Source organism: Erinaceus europaeus, chromosome 1 (assembly GCF_950295315.1).
Source record: "Erinaceus europaeus chromosome 1, mEriEur2.1, whole genome shotgun sequence".
Taxonomy (NCBI): Eukaryota; Metazoa; Chordata; class Mammalia; order Eulipotyphla; family Erinaceidae; genus Erinaceus; species Erinaceus europaeus.
The window spans coordinates 151,371,546-151,388,400 of NC_080162.1; the positions used below are offsets into that span (position 1 = coordinate 151,371,546).

Here is a 16,855-nt window from a genome sequence, read left to right on the forward strand (position 1 = left end):
AATTGGCTCTTTGTCTGCTGGACCCTGGAAATCCCACCCTGCCTGATAAGCCAGAATATACATCAGATGATGTGCTCCAGATAAAAAGGTTACCTCTCACTGACAAGCGCGGTAACTGGTGGGTGACAGCTGATGGTGGACTCATCTTACCCCAGGCTGTGGCCAAACACCTGCTACAGCATATACACAGAACCACCCACCCGGGACGAAGAAAAATGGCCGAACTTTTGCTGGAAGCCAGCCTGAGAGTCCACGACAAGGACCAGCTGATTGGGGAAATGGTTGCAGAGTGCAGAGCTTGTGGACTTGCGGATGCTGGCAGCCACCCCGGGGCTCCTGGGGTGTGTGGGAAGGGAACCAGACCAGGTGCCTACTGGGATATGGACTTCACTGAGGTAAAATCAGGAAAATATGGGTATAGATATATGTTAGTGTTTGTGGATACCTTTTCGGGATGGACTGAAGCATTCCCGACTGGGAGAGAGACGGCCCAGACGGTGGTGAGGAACTACTCGAAGAGGTTTTTCCCAGGTTTGGTATGCCCCTTCAAATGAGTTCAGATGGTGGTCCAGCCTTCGCTTCCCAGGTAACCCAGAACTTGGTAGGTGTCCTTGGGGCAAAATGGAAATTACATTGTGCCTACAGGCCCCAAAGCTCAGGACAGATAGAAAGGATGAATAGAACTCTAAAAGAGACTTTAACAAAATTAACTCTGGAGACTGGCATAGACTGGGTAACTCTCTTTACCTTTGCCCTTTATAGAGTAAGAAATACCCCCTATACTGCAAAGCTGACCCCATTTGAGGTCATGTTCAGTCGTCCCCCACCCATAATCCCAGCCTTGAGATCAGACTTGCTCGCTGATATTAATGATCAGAACCTGCTTGCCTCTTTACAGACAATAGCTCGAGTCCAAAAGCAGGTGTGGCCAAGACTGAGAGCAATATATGAAGCTGCACCCCCTCCAAACCCTCATCCCTTCCAACCCGAAGACTCAGTCTTGGTGAGACACCACCAAAAAGAGACACTTGAGCCCCAGTGGAAAGGACTGGATACTGTCATCTTAGCCACCGCCATGGCCCTGAAGGTGGATGGTATTGGCCTGTGGATCCACCACTCCCACGCCCGTGCAGCAGAAACGGAGGAATTCAAGACCAAATGGCGACTCGACTCGGGTCTGTTCCCAAACACCCGCTCAAGCTCCGGTTGGTCTGCTCATGACTCTGTAGACTCTTTTTCTCCTGGTGACTCTAATCTTCGTTTCTGTTACTACTGCTCCTCATGCCTCATTGATACTGGGACAGTAGTCAGAAACAGAGATTGGCCCAAGATTGAGCCCTAAAAGTTACAAAAAGACAAGGGGGGAATGTGAGGTTGGGGAAAAGCCCCGAATTTGAGAACAGCTGTTGACCCGAAACCAATTGTTCCTTGTTCCATGTGTATATTTCCACCTGTGCTCACCCTGTGACAACTATAAAAAGGTGGGATGAGAAATGATCGGGGTCGCAGACTTTCCTCTTGCGTGGAAGGGTGTCGGTGGCCCAAGCTTAAGCTTGATAATAAAGGCTCTTGCTATTGCATGTGATTCTGGTCTTCTTTGCGTGAGATCGGGACTTGAACTTCTGGGCATAACAGTGTGATGCTGGAGGTTCAAAACTTGTGTGTGATGATCAAGAGGCTCACAGCGGAGCGCCTGGCAAATTTCAGGGAACGTGGAATGTTTCCAGAACTGGACGAGCGTCAGGAGGCACAAAATGGAGCTGCTGAAGTAGATGCTGAACAAGAGGCAGAAAGAAAATAGTGAAGAGAACTCAGAGTAAGAAAAGAAAAACAACTAGAGAACATACAATCTACAAAGAAGGGATTGAAACGGCCAAATTAAACTGAAATTTAGGGACCATCTGAAAATTTTACCGAAGTTAAAGAATGAATTTGATTTGCAGATAGAAAGAGCTCACAAGGTACTGTTAAAATTTTATGAAATTAAAGCAACACTTAGACGTAGTCTGGCAATATTTTTTTAATTTGAAGGTTAAAAATGCTAATGAATATTCAGACAGAAAGAAAAATGGACAAAAGTTAGGGTGACCTCATATTTTTTTTTCTCTTGCAACTTTAAATGTCAGAGGACAGTGAAACATCTACAAAAGTTTAAGGGAAAAATCATTTTGAACTAAAAATTAGGACCCTGCCAACCTACCATTTCTGTATGAAAATACACCACCTTGAAAAAAAAACAGCTAGATGCTTAACTGTAGTCAACAGAAAGCATGTGTCAAAAATAGTAGGTGAGGGGTTGGGTGGTAGCGCAGCAGGTTTAGCGCAGGTGGCACAAGGACCAGGATCCTTGTAAGGATCCCGGTTCGAGCCCCCGGCTTCCCACCTGCAGAGGAGTCACTTCACAAGCAGTGAAGCAGGTCTGCAGGTATCTATCTTTATCTTTCCTTCTCTTCCCCTCCTCTCTCCATTTCTCTCTATCCTATCCAACAACAACGACATCAATAACAATAATGAAAATAACCACAACAACAATAAAAAGATAACAAGGGCAACAAAAAAGGGGGGGAAATAGCCTCCATGAGAAGTGGATTCGTGGTGCAGGCACCGAGCCCCAGCAATAACCCTGAAGGGCAAAAAAAAAAAAAAAAAAAGGTGAGAGCAAGAAAAAAAAAGTGATAAGCATTAAAACTGGAGAGTCAGGTGGTAGTGCAGCAGCGGGTTAAGCGCACGTGGCGTGAATCACAAGGACTGGCATAAGGATCCCGGTTTGATCCTCTGGCTCCCCACCTGTATGGGAGTCGCTTCACAGACGGTGAAGCAGGTCTGCAGGTGTCTCTCTTTCTCTCCCCCTCTCTGTCTTCCCCTCCTCTCTCCATTTCTCTCTGTCCTATCCAACAACAATGACAACAATAATAACAACAATAATAACTACAACAATAAAAAAACAAAGGCAACAAAAGAGAAAAATAAAAATATTTAAAAAAAAAAGCATTAAAAGTGGTTGAACAAGGGCCCGGGTGGTGGTGCACCTGGTTGAGCTCACATGCTATAGTGCACAAGGACCTCGGTTCCAGCCCCTCGTCCCCAGCCCCCCCGTCCCCACCTGCAGGGGGAAAGCTTTGGGAGTGGTGAAGCAGGTCTACAGGTGTCTTTCTCTCTCCCTTTCTAGCTTCCCTACTCCTCTCAATTTCTGGCTGTCTCTATCCAATAAATAAATAAAGATAATAAAAAATTAAAAAGTGGTTGAGCAATATTACTATTGAATTGGTATGTATTGGGTTATAAAACAATACAAAAATTGTGAGTTAGGTCTAATATTTCAGTTGATATTATTTCAGATAAAGCTCAAGCTAAATAAATGTTCAGTAGAATACATAAACTTGTTTTAATATGTTGTAACGAAAGATATGTATGTTCTTAAGCTAAATATGTTTTTAAAAATGTGGGCACTCTAAACATTACTCTGGGAAAATGAGAAGTCATTATGGTTTTTGTTGCATAGTTTTAATTGTAGAGGAGGGGATTGTCGTTTTCGACGGGTTAGGTTGTTTTCGCCGGGCTGGCTTCACGGGCGGGTAACAGACGACCAGGGACTCATGGTTGAGCTGTAGGCAGTATCTCTTTATTCATGCAGGACGCAGCACAATCTAAGCCGAGCTAAGCTAAACTCAAGGTAAAGTACAGTACTACTCACAATGCTGTCTTTATATATACTTGCCAAGTAAGGTGGAAACAGGATGTGACATAGAGAGGATGGAGAGAAAAGTGACTGGTGAAAATCAGGGTGTGATAAAGAAGGGATCAGGGTGTGACAAGGAGGGGGGTGGAGCAAAAACATATCATGAAACTGGGGATTGAACCAATGCCCTGGAGGGAGGTGCTTGTTAACAGCGGTTATGTAAATAAAATAGTGTTAAGCAGGGGGGATTTAAACCAAATGAAACAGAAGGGGTCTCATGCATACCAACAGGGGATAAATACCAGGTTTGTCTTTCATTGTGAAGGTGATAATGTAAAAATATTTTTCCAGTTGTTAAGGAAACTCTGGTATGAGAACACGTTTTATGTAATCTTATAGAAAATCAGTAGTTGTCCATGTAGTAGTTAATTAATTTTTGTATTTTTTATAGTAGTTCATTATTATACTATGTACCCTTTCACTGATCTATGATACAGATAGAAATGGACTTCTGGGGAGCCGGGCTGTAGCGCAGTGGGCTAAGCGCAGGTGGCACTAAGCGCAAGGACCGGCATGAGGATCCCGGTTCGAGCCCCTGGCTCCCCACCTGCAGGGGAGTTGCTTCACAGGCGGTGAAGCAGGTCTGCAGGTGTCTGTCTTTCTCCTCTCTGTCTTCCCCTCCTCTCTCCATTTCTCTCTGTCCTATCCAACAACGACGACATCAACCACAACAATAACTACAACAACAATAAAAAGACAACAAGAGCAACAAAAGGGAAGATAAATAAATAAAATTACTAAAAAATATTAAAAAAAAAAAAAGAAATGGACTTCTGGTGGTCTGGGAGGTGGCGCAGTGGATAAAGCATTGGACTCTCAAGCATGAGGTCCTGAGTTCAATCCCCAGCACATGTACCAGAGTGATGTCTGGTTCTTTCTTTCTCTCCTCCTATCCTTCTCATTAATAAATAAATAAAAATCTTTTTTAAAAAAAGAAATGGAATTCTTTCAACTTTTTTTCAGATAACCCAAGTGTTGAAAACTATCAACAGTAAATCTTAAGAAAAAAAAATTGGTGTAAGATAATTTGACAAAAAAGTACCTATGTGTTTGTTACCTTACTCATACATTTGTTAAATTTCCTTACTAAGATACAAACTGAGTAAAAAAAAAAAAATCAGTCTTTAACCACTGACTGACTCTCATGTTTGTATGTAACCAATGATGAAAGAATGTAAAGATGATTGGAACCATAAATCATATAAGTAGGAAGTAACAGGGTTTTTCAGTGTTGTACCATCATATTCCTGAACGTGGCAAAATGGAGCTCTTGGCGCAGTGGACATCCCCCATCTGACTATGGTGCATCTGGCAACCTGCATGCTCTTCACCACCTGGAACCTCCACCAAGTACACTCCCGATGTCTGCAAGTTGTTTGGTACAAACACTCCTTGGACTTTGGAGTTCTTCCTGATCCTGCTGGTGTGGGGCATCTACACCTGATCTTCCAACCAGGCTGCTTCACTGAATCCCTGCTTTTGTAAATTATTTTTTTTGTTTTTAGTATAACCGAAAGTGTCCTACCTGCTTTCTACAATAAAGGCAGATGTGTCACTATAAACAAAAAAAGAATTGAAGTAACGTTTTGTAGACATTAACAAAAGTCTATGAAGTGTTCAGGATATAGCAGTTAAGAGATTTTGTGTGGTAAATAACAGCAGTCCTATGTAAAATACATGTTTAGACCTTTGTTGCAATTAATTGTTTTACTGATGTTTATGTTGTTTAAAGTTGTACATTTAGTGGCTCGAGGTGATGCAGTGGCTAGAGCTTTGGATTTAAAATTATGAGGTTCTGAATTAATCCCTGGTGTTGCATATGCCAGAGTGATACTCTGGTTCTTTCTCTCCTCCTATCGTAACAAATAAAAACACTTTGAAAAATAAAAACTTTAAAGAAAAAATAAGTTTTCACATTTAAAATTAGTGCTTTTATGCATTTAAAATTAGTAAAATAGGGAGTTGGGTGGTAGCACATCAGGTTAAGTGCACGTGGCACAAAGCCCAAGGACCAACGTAAGGATCCCAGTTCAAGCCCCCGGCTCCCCACCTGCAGGGGAGTCACTTCACAAGCAGTGAAGCAGGTCTGCAGGTGTCTATCTTTCTCTCCCCCTCTCTATCTTCCCCTCTCTCCATTTCTCTCTGTCCTATCCAATAGCAACAACATCAATAACAACAACAACAAAAAAACAAGGGCAACAAAAATAAATATTAAAAACTTTTAAAAAATTAGTAGAATAGGGATGGGGCACACCTGGTTCAGTGCATTAGGATCTGAGAAAGCTTTGTGAGTGGTAAAACAAGGCTGCAGGTGTCTCTCCCTCTCTATCTTCCCCTTCCATTTAAGTCCTTTATGGCTGCCTCTATTCAATAAAGATAATAAAAAGCTTTTTAAAAAAAAATTAGTAAAATAGCCCCTTTAAAGAGAATATGGAGGGGGCTGCGGAAGGCAGCAGATTTGAACCCTGCTCCCAACCTACAAGGGAATCCTTCACCAACGGTGGTGAAGCACTGGTCTGCAGGTGTCTTTCTCTACTCCTTTCTCAAGTTCTCTCTTGCAAGTATAATAGAAAGAAAAAATGGCCACTGGTGGGAGTAGGGCGGTAGCACAGTGGGCTAAGCTCAGGTTAGGCAAAGCGCAAGGAATGGCGTAAGGATCCTTGTTTGAGCCCCCAGCTCCCCACTTGCAGGGGAATTGCTTCACAAGCAGTGAAGCAGGTCTGCAGGTGTCTATCTTTCTCTCCCCCTCTCTGTCTTCCCCTTCTTTCTCCATTTCTCTCTGTCCTATCCAACAACAACAACAACAACAATAACAATAAAACAAGGGCAACAAAAAGGAATAAATAAATTAATTAATTAAATGGCCACTGGGAGTGGTGGATTCATAGCCCAGCAATAACCCTGGTGACAATAAAAAAAAAAAAAAGACAAAAAATGTGTTGGATTCTGGTGTCAACATTGTTGTTCTTTAATAACAACAAGTAGGGTGGAGAGACAGTATAATGTTTATGCAAAAGACTTTCATGCCTGAGCAGCTGAGGTGTCTGTCTTGTTCAGTCCCAGGCAGCACCACAACCCTGATGACCAGTGCTTTTGGTGTCTCATTAAAATAATAATCCAAGTCAATGAAAATTTGAGATTTTAAAGAATTAAAACAGGTGCTGAGTGGTAGTGCCCCTGGTTGGACACACATCTTACATTGTGCAAAGAACTGGGTCCAAGCCTCCAGCCCCCACCTGCAGGAGGAAAGCTTTTCAAGTGGTGGAGCAGGACTGCAGGTGTCTCTGTCTCTCTCCCTCTCTATTATCCAGCCCCCCCTCTCAATTTCTGGCTGTCTCTATCCAATAAATAAAGATAATACAAGGGGGGAGTTAAAATGTGGGCTGTGCGGTGGTATGCCTGGCTAAGCAGACATAGTACTCAGTGCAAGGATCTGGTTCAAGCCTGCAACTCCCCACCTGCGGGCAGGATGCTTCACAAGCAGTGGAGCAGGTCTGCGAGTGTCTTTCTCCCCCTCTGTCTTCCTTCCTCCCTCTCAGTTTCTCTCTGTGCCATCCAATAAAACGGGGAAAAACGGCCTCCAGGAGCATTGGATTCGTAGTGCCCATACCAAATCTCAGCAGTAACCATGGAGACAAAAAAGAAAACAAAAAGTTAAAACAATTAAGATATATATATATATATATATGTAAATCAAGAGCTGTGTGTTCGTATTAAAAATAAATAACCATGGTAGGACTAAAGTCTTGCAAATCACTCCCATTTTCCCAAATGAATGGCAAGGAATTTTATTTATTTATTTTCCCTTTGTTGCCCTTGTTTTTTATTGTTGTTGTAGTTATTACTGTTGATGTCATTGTTAGATAGGACAGACAGAAATGGAGAGAGGAGGGGAAGACAGATAGGGGGGAGATAAAGACACCTGCAGACCTGCTTCAACCACCTGTGAAGCGACTCCCCTACAGGTGGGGAGCTGGGAGCTTGAACCCAGATCCTTAACGCCTGTCCTTATGTTTTGTGCCACCTGCGCTTAACCCACTGCGCTACTGCCTGACTGCCAGCAAGGAATTTTTAAAAAGGGAGGAGATCCAGCAGATAATGCTCTGGGTTCCAACCCTAGAACTACACAGGAGCACCCTGAGCCATACCAAGGACAAAAGTGGTGGAGTTGTGCTTTGGTATCCCAAAATACTGAATGGGGGAAAAATGAATAGGGAGATGGCTCAGCAATATTGCACATGTGTGAAGCCCTGGATTCATACCCTAGAAACACACACACACACACACACATACACACACACACACACACACACACACATACACACGGTGGGGGTGTTGTATAACAAGATTAGGTTTCCACTAGATGCAGCGTGTGGACTTCAATCAAGGGGCAGCCATGTGTGCCAGCACCCGGCTCCTGTTTATTTTACTATTTGGTGTTAAGGTAGGGTAAGGGAGAGAGCACTAGTAGCTACATGGCAGACTTTTGAAAGAGGGATTCTATTTATTTATTCATGAGGGATGAGCGGAGGAGAGAAAGAGTTAGATATCACTGTGGTCTGTGTGTTGCTAGGAATTGAACTCAGGACTTCATGCTTGAGAGTACAATGCTTTATCCACTGTGACCCTGGACCACCCTGGACTACCATGACAGACTTTTGTAACAGGCTCTGAAGTTTCAGGTTCAGTCTCTAACACCACCATAATGTAGAGTTGAGCAGTACTCTGGGGAAAAAAAACAAAACAGCAAAATAGCTCAACTGGATAATGTACCTACTTTGCTATGTGAATGACACAGGTTCAAGCTAGACCCACACCGCACTGGATGAAGCTTTGATGGTGTGCTTTCTCTGTCTGTATCTGAAAATGTTAGCCCAGAGCAGTAAAACCCTGGTGACAATTAAAAATAAAAAACAGAAGTAACTAAATCATGGTGGCAAGATTGCTGGTGAATATGAAGCTACTGAGAGCAGCATTCCCTGGGCTTCCTCTTCTCACACTGCCAGCCTGTGTGTGTACGCCTCTCTAATATCTCAATAAATTGGGCTGAAGATGTCAGAGCTCTGCTAGCAGTTAATATGCTAAACATGAATTTGGGAAACAAACAAAACGAATTCCCACCTGCTACCCCATTCCTACACCCTTGGTTTTTCAGAGTAGTAAAGAGTAAAGTGAGACCTGCTAGAGACTGTCCTAGAGAACCATCATGATCCAGGAGGTGGGAATATCTCAGACCTTGCACCCCTTCCTGTTTGCCAGAGCCCACTTTCTAGGTTTCCTGCCCTTCATTTGAACCTGTTTAAATGCTCCCACAAAACAAAAGGACAGCGGGGTTGACTTCAGCATCATCTCTGGCCTCCACTGCAAATTTGAATGGCTTTTTGAGTTATGGCTTTCATTTGTTTATCTATTTATGTATGTATTTATTTATTGCCTGACCACCTCTAAGGGCCAGTTTATGGTAGTGCAGGGGATTGAACATCAGGCACGAGACATTTTCCCATCCTTACTTTCTCACTTCCTTCCTTCTCTCCTTCCTTTCTTTTCCCTCTCTTTCTCTCCTATCCCTCTCATTAATAAATAAAATATTTAAAAAACATTTACTTATTTATTAACAGGAGAGGAAAGCGAGAGAGTATCACTCTGGGGATGCTGGGGATCCAACTCAGGACCTCATGCTTAAGAGTCATATATATATATATATATATATATATATATATATATTTATTTATTTATAAAAAGGAAACACTGACATAAAAAGGAAACACTGACATAAAACACTGACATATTTTTATAAAAAGGAAACACTGACAAAAAACATGGGATAAGAGAGGTACAGCTCCACACAATTCCCACCTCCAGAACGTTGTATTCCATCCCCTCCCCTGATAGCTTTTCTATTGTTTATCTTTCTGTGAGTATGGACCCAGGGTCATTATGGGGAGAAGAAGGTGGAAGGTCTGGCTTCTATAATGCATCCCTGCTCAACATGGGCATTGGTAGGTCGATCCATACTCCCAGCCTGAGAGTCCAACACTTTTATCTGAACTCATAGTCCAGAAGTAAATTCCTTAATGAACTGCTCTGGCCAAAGTGTTTTGCTCTCACAGCCCTACAGAGCGGCACAGCTTCTCACTGGAGCTCTCATAACATAATTAAGACATGATTCAACCGTCCTCAGCCTGTATTCATGAATTTAACATGGCGATGTCACTGTTGGTATCCTGAGGCCTGGGAGGTGGCTCAGCAACAGATCCCAGGACTTGCAAGCCCAGTGCCCCAGGTTGCATCTGCAACACTGAATGTGCCTGTGAAAGCAGTGACTGTCATTTTCTCTCATAGCTCTCACTGATAAGAAACAAATATCAGAAACTTAAATTACAATAAACAAAAAAGGTGGGAAGTGGCATCAGCATTTGTGTAGCAGGCTGAGGAACTAGAGGTCCCAGATCCAATCCATGGCAACACCACAAAGCCAGAACTGAGCAGTACTCAGGTATAAATAAATATATAAAATAAATATAAAATATAAATATAAAATTTGTAAATATAAAATGTGAATATCCTGTAAAACAAGAAGAAATATGAGGGGTAGGCAAGATAGCTCACCTGGGAGGGGGCCTGCTTCATCATATTTATTTATTTATTTAATAGAGACAAAGAAATGGAGAAGGGAGAGGTTGAGAGGGAAAGAGACAGAAAGACACATGCAACCCTACTTCACCACTTTCCCTCTGTAGGTGGGGACCAGGGGCCTGAACCTGGGTCTTTGGGCACTGTAATGTGTGTGCTTAACCAGGTGTGTGTGCCACAGCCTGGCCCTTCTTTTCTTTTTTTATCACCAGGGTTACTATTTATTTTTATTATTTTTTTAATATTTATTTTTATTTATTTATTCCCTTTTGTTGCCCTTGTTGTTTTATTGTTGTAGTTATTATTGTTGTCATTGTTGTTGGATAGGACAGAGAGAAATGGAGAGGGGAGGGGGAAGACAGAGAGAGGGAGAGAAAGACAGACACCTGCAGACCTGCTTCACTGCCTGTGAAGAGACTCGCCTGCAGGTGGGGAGCCAGGGCTTGAACCAGGATCCTTATGCGGGTCCTTGTGCTTAGCGCCACCTACGCTTAACCTGCTGCGCTACAGCCCGACTCCCACTATTTATTTTTTAAAAGGATTTTTATTTAAAGAATTTGTTTATTTATTCAAGAGAAAGATAGGCGAGAGAGAAAGAACCAGACATTACTCTGGTACATGTGCTGCCAGGGACTGAACTCAGGAACTCATGCTTGAGAGACCAATGCTTTATCCATTGCACCACCTCCCGGGGACCACAAAGGATTTTTTTTAAAAATTCTTATATATGGGGGTCAGGCAGTAGCGCAGTGGGTTAAGCAAGCGCACGTGGCATGAAGTGCAAGGACCGGAGTAAGGATCCCGGTTCAAACCCCAGCTCCCCACCTGCAGGGGAGTCGCTTCACAGGCGGTGGGACAGGTCTGCAGGTGTCTGTCTTTCTGTCCCCCTCTCTGTCTTCCCCTCCTCTCTCCATTTCTCTCTGTCCTATCCAACAATAATGACATCAGTAACAACAACAATAATAATAACCACAACAACGATAAAACAACAAGGGCAACAAAAGGGGGGAAAATGGCTTCCAGGAGCAGTGGATTCATGATGCAGGCACCGAGCCCCAGCAATAACCCTGGATGCAAAGAAAAAAAAAATCTTATTTGTTTTATTTTATTTTAATGAGTGAGATACAGAGAAACACAGAGAGAAATATCAGAGCACTGTTCACCTCTGGCTTATGATGATGCTGGGGACTGAACCTGAGACCTTGGAGCCTCAGGTCGGAAAGTCTTTTGCATAATCATCATGCTGTCTTCCAGCCCCTACCACCGAGATTATTACTGGGCCTTGGTGACTGCGTGATTCCATTACTCCCAACAGATGTACATCCCCCCTTTTAAAATATTTTATTTATTTATTTTCCTTTTTAATTTTTTTATATTTATTTTCCCTTTTGTTGCCCTTTTTATTGTTGTTGCAGTTATTATTGTTGTTATTGATGTCGTCATTGTTGGATAGGACAGAAATGGAGAGAGGAGGGGAAGACAGAGAGGGGGAGAGAAAGACCGGCCCCTCCGCCTATGAAGCGACTCCCCTGCAGGTGGGGAGCCAGGGGTTTGAAACGGGATCCTGATGCCAGTCCTTGAGCTGTTATTTCCCTTTTTGTTGCCCCTTTTTTTTTTTTTATCATTGTTGTGGTTATTATTGCTGTCATTGCTGTTGTTGTTGTTGGATACGACGGAGAGAAATGGAGAAGGGGAAGACAGAGAGGGGAAGAGAAAAATAGACACCTGCAGACCTGCTTCATCCCCTGCAATGACCCCCTGCAGATGGGGAGCCAGGGACTCGAACCAGGATCCTTAGACCGGTCCTCGAGTTTCTGAACCCCAGAAAAAACCCTGGTGGCAAAAACAAACAGTAAAACAAGCCAACTAGCAAAATATACAAATAAATAATCAAACTGACTCTTTGACTCTGAAAACTAGAGTGATTATTGGAGGAACAGGGAGTTTAAGGGGGGATAGGGAGGAGTGTCCCTTTGATGTCATGGCACTGGAATTTTGGCAGTGGGTGTGGTGAATGTATGAACACATAAAGGTGTGAAGCTATACTCCTAAAATCATATAATTTAAGAGGCAATGTTGAATCAATTAAATAATTAAATGAGGTCACACAAGAGGTCTGAGCTCAGAGGACTGGCATTCTCATAGAAAAGACATGAGTTCTCTCAGTTCTCTCGGCCCCTCCCAGGATCTTCCAGAGCAGGAAGTGAACCCTGCCCAGAACCCTACCACAGAGGGGCTCCCCAATTCAGGAATGCCAGCTTCCAGAACAGATAGAAATAAATTCCAGCCTGAGACATCGTGTCATGGCCAGAGCAGACTAAGAGCACTGATACAGGTCCAGGGTATCTTTAAGTCTGCTTTCCCCACTCCACCCCCACATCAGAGACTAAGCAAGCAGCAGTCATAGACTTATGAAGCCACTAGCTCACATCCTTCTCAGTCAGGTGCTGGGTGGTGGTACCTCAGACATCCTACAGGGCAGGGCGCAGTGCTCCTCTGGGTCACATCTGTGGGAACGGCAGTGGTGCTGAGGAGCTGCACGGGCTTCTCCAGGAAAAGGTAGGTGGTGAAGACATAAAGACAGCAACCAAGGGCTGCGGGCCAGACCCCACCTGACCCAGAAGCCACACCTACAGAGTGGGCACTGGACATTCAGGATGAGCCAGGGACACAGGAGCAACCCCTACTCGTGGAACAGGGAGACTTGGCAGGCAGGAGGCCATAGTGAAAGTTAGCAGGGTGCTGTGTGCTCTCTCATACACAAGGACTCTGACATTTCAGAGCCTGCAGAGGGCTTGAGGCTGCAAGAGTCTTCAGATGACTCTGAAAAATTACTCAAAAACTGAATCCTAGTATAGATAGTATAGATATTTTATACACCATGTGAACATGAAGGGGTCTTACAATGAATGTTTAAGGAATTCTACATATAGCAACAAAAATGACAGCGATGACAACAACAAAATGGAAAAAAAATGGTCTCCAGAAGCAGTGGATTCGCAGAGTCCCAAAGATAACCCTAAAGGCAAAAAAAAAAAAAAAAAACCAAAACCTTCAAGGGACTGGGGTGGAGGGAATGGCACACTCATTTGTTACCATGCACAAAGACCCAGGTTCAAATCCCAGGTCCCCACCTGCAGAGGGAAGTTTCACAAGCAATGAAGCAGGGCTGCAGGTGTATTTCTTCCTCCCCCTTTCAATTTTCCTTTATACTATCAAGAGAGAAAGAAAACAGAAAAAGTGATCCCTGGGAGTGGTGGATACATAGTTAAGGCGCCAAGCCCCAGTGATAACCCATGTGGCAATTTAAAAATCCTTATCAAAAGTTATCTATGCTTATAGCAAGTCTGAGGCCTCAGAGTTAAGGTTAATTATAGTGGCCTGGCAAAATAGCTAACTTGCATAGTGTGCTGCTTACTACGTACTCCCAGGTTTGTTTCCATCCCTATCACACTGAAGCAAACTTCAGTGGTTTCTTTCTCTCTGTCCATCTGAAAAAGTCAACCCAGAGTTGAAAAACAACAAAAATTCTGAAGCAGCACACTCTTCAGCTGAGCTATTTTGCCAGCCTTTCCCTCCCCTCCCCTTCCCTTTCCAAACCTTCCTGTATTCGGTCTTTGCCGGACTAGCAATTTTAGAAATTTGCCACTGGTAGAAACTGGATTTTTAAACTATTACAAAAAATTAATTGCAAATATTTATATCAAGTTTTCAGAACTTCCATAAATTCCAAGCTTAATCCCCCAGGGTGGAATCCAGACCGTATGATTGTCAAGACATGACTTCTACCACTGAACCACCTACCCAGGCTGGCACATATTCTTAGGAAAAGTATTTTTTTAAAAAAGGTATTTTGGAAAATTGGAAAAAAATTCAAATCTGGCCTAGAACATACCATGCAGAAAATGAAAGGGTGGGGTGGTAAAGTACCCATATTACAATGGGCAAAGACCCAGGTTCAGACCCCTAGTCCCCACCAGTAATGGGAAGCTTCACCAGTAATGAAATGGTGCTACATGTGCTTCTCTTTCTCCCTAACTCCCACTTTCCTCTTAATTTCTGTGCCTCTATCCAAGATAAATAAAAACTCCTAAGGGGCTGTGTGGTGGTGTACCTGGTTAAGCACACACTATTATGTGCAAAGACCCAGGTTCTAGACTCCAGTCCCCACCCTACAGTGGATAAAGCTTAATCCCCCTCCATCTAGTGTTTGTGTGGCTATGACAGCTTTAACCCTTTTATTATCTCTGCCTATCTCTTTTTTATTTTAAATTTTTTAATATTTATTTTCCCTTTTGTTGCCCTTATTTTTATTGTTATAGTTATTATTGTTGTTATTTATGTCATTGTTAGATAGGACAGAGAGAAATGGAGAGGGGAGGGGAAGACAGAGAGGGGGAGAGAAAGATAGACACCTGCAAACCTGCTTCACCTCCTGTGAAGCTACTCCCCTGCAGGTGGGGAGCCGGGGGCTCGAATTGGGATCCTTAAGCTGGTCCTTGCACTTTGAACCACGTGCGCTTAACCCGCTGCGCTACTGCCCAACTCCTGTCTGCCTATCTCTTAATCCTTGTATACCTAACTGTAAATTATTAGCCAACCTTTCGTAGTGCAAAAAAAAAAAAAAATTCTGCTGAGACTTGGGGCTCAGAAATTGTAGCAAGAGCTAATTCTTGGTTGGCACCAATAAATTGTTTTCCTGCACCCCAAGTGTAGTGAAGCAGAGCTGCATGTCCCTCCATCTCTCCCACTTTACCTTCCTCTTCACTCTTAATTTGTCTCTATCCAGCAAAATAAAATTGTTTTTCTTGTTTCCAGGGTTAACGCTGGGGCTTGGTGCTGGCACTATAAATCCACTGCTCCTGGGGCCCATTTTTTCCTTTTCTTCTTCTATTTTACTCAATAGAACAGAGAGAAATTGAGAGGCGAGGGGATAGAGAGGGAAAGACAGACACCTGCAGACCTGCTTCACCATTCGAAGCATCCCTGCTGCAGGTCCTTTTACATAGTATTATGTGCACTTAACCAGGTGTACCACCACCCAGCCCCTAAAGTAAAAATTTTAAAATTTAAATATTTATTTATTCTCTTTTGTTGTCCTTGTTATTATTATTGTCGTTGGATAGGACAGAGAAATGGAGAGAGGAGGGGAAGACAGAGAGGGGAGAGAAAGACAGACACCTGCAGACCTGCTTCACCGCCTGTGAAGCGACTCCCCTGCAGGTGGGGAGCCGGGAGCTTGAACCGGGATCCTTATGCTGGTCCTTGTGCTTTACGCCACCTGCGTTTAACCTGCTGCGCTACACCCAACTGCCAATGCTTTAGATTTTTTTTTTTCCCTCCAGGGTTATTGCTGGGCTCCGTGCCTGCACCATGAATCCACCGCTCCTGGAGGCCATTTTCCCCCCTTTTTTGTTGCCCTAGTTGTTGCAGCCTCGTTGTGGTTATTATTGCCATTGTTGACGTTGCTTTGTTGTTGGATAGGACAGAGAGAAATGGAGAGAGGAGGGGAAGACAGAGAGAGAGGGGGAGAGAAAGATAGACACCTGCATACCTGCTTCACCGCCTGTGAAGCAACTCCACTGCAGGTGGGGAGCCGGGGGCTCGAACCAGGATCCTTACGCCGGTCCCTGCGCTTTGCGCCACGTGCGCTTAACCCACTGCGCCACCGCCCAACCCCCTGCTTTAGATTTTTTAAAGTTATTTATGAGATAGAACCAGAGTATCACTCTCACACATGCTATGCCAACGATTAAACTCATGACCTCATGCTTTTAAGTTCAATGCCTTATCCACTGTGTCACCTCTAGAGCTACTAAAGCAAGCTTCTGTGTCCCTCATCTTTTTTAAAAAGTTATATATGTAAATTTATATTTAAATTGGGGGCTTGAGCTTGGGTCCTTGTGCACTGTAACATGTGCACTCAACCAGATGTGCCACCACTGGGCCCATAAACTTTTTGAGTCTTTTCTGCAGCAAACACTACCTTCCAATAACACAGGGACTCTTAGGTGGCCATAGCAGAGGCCAAGAGATCATTCCCCCAGGCTCCATCTGTGATTCTGTGGCCTGGGGTGTGGCTGAGTCCTGAAGGTAAGTTTTTTCTAGTCATAATAAACACAAAACTGTGCTCGCTTTGGCAGCACACATAATAAAATTGGAAGGATACAGAGAAGATTAACATGGCCCCTGTGCAAAGATGACATGCAAATTCGTGAAGCATTCCATTAAAAAAATAAACACAAAATTATATTATATATAATAAAATTATATATATAATTTAATTCTTTTTTTTTTTTTAACCACAGCACACTGCTCAGCTCTGGCTTATGGTGGTGTGGGGTATTGAACCTAGGACTTGAGAGCCTCAGGCATGAAAGTCTCTTTGCATAACCATTATGCTATAGCCCACCCATATATATAATTTGAGCCAGATAGATAACTCAACGGTATCTCACATACATGAGGTCTTAGGTTCATCCC

The 16,855-nt window shown here is 43.4% G+C and overlaps 1 non-coding gene across 1 annotated transcript; it reads left to right on the forward strand.

Moving 5' to 3' along the window:
* The first annotated feature begins 16,499 nt into the window (after positions 1 to 16,499).
* LOC132542735 (U6 spliceosomal RNA) lies at positions 16,500 to 16,606 on the forward strand. The gene has a single exon (XR_009553709.1). It is a non-coding gene; the product is annotated as a U6 spliceosomal RNA (small nuclear RNA).
* Positions 16,607 to 16,855: the final 249 nt, after the last annotated feature.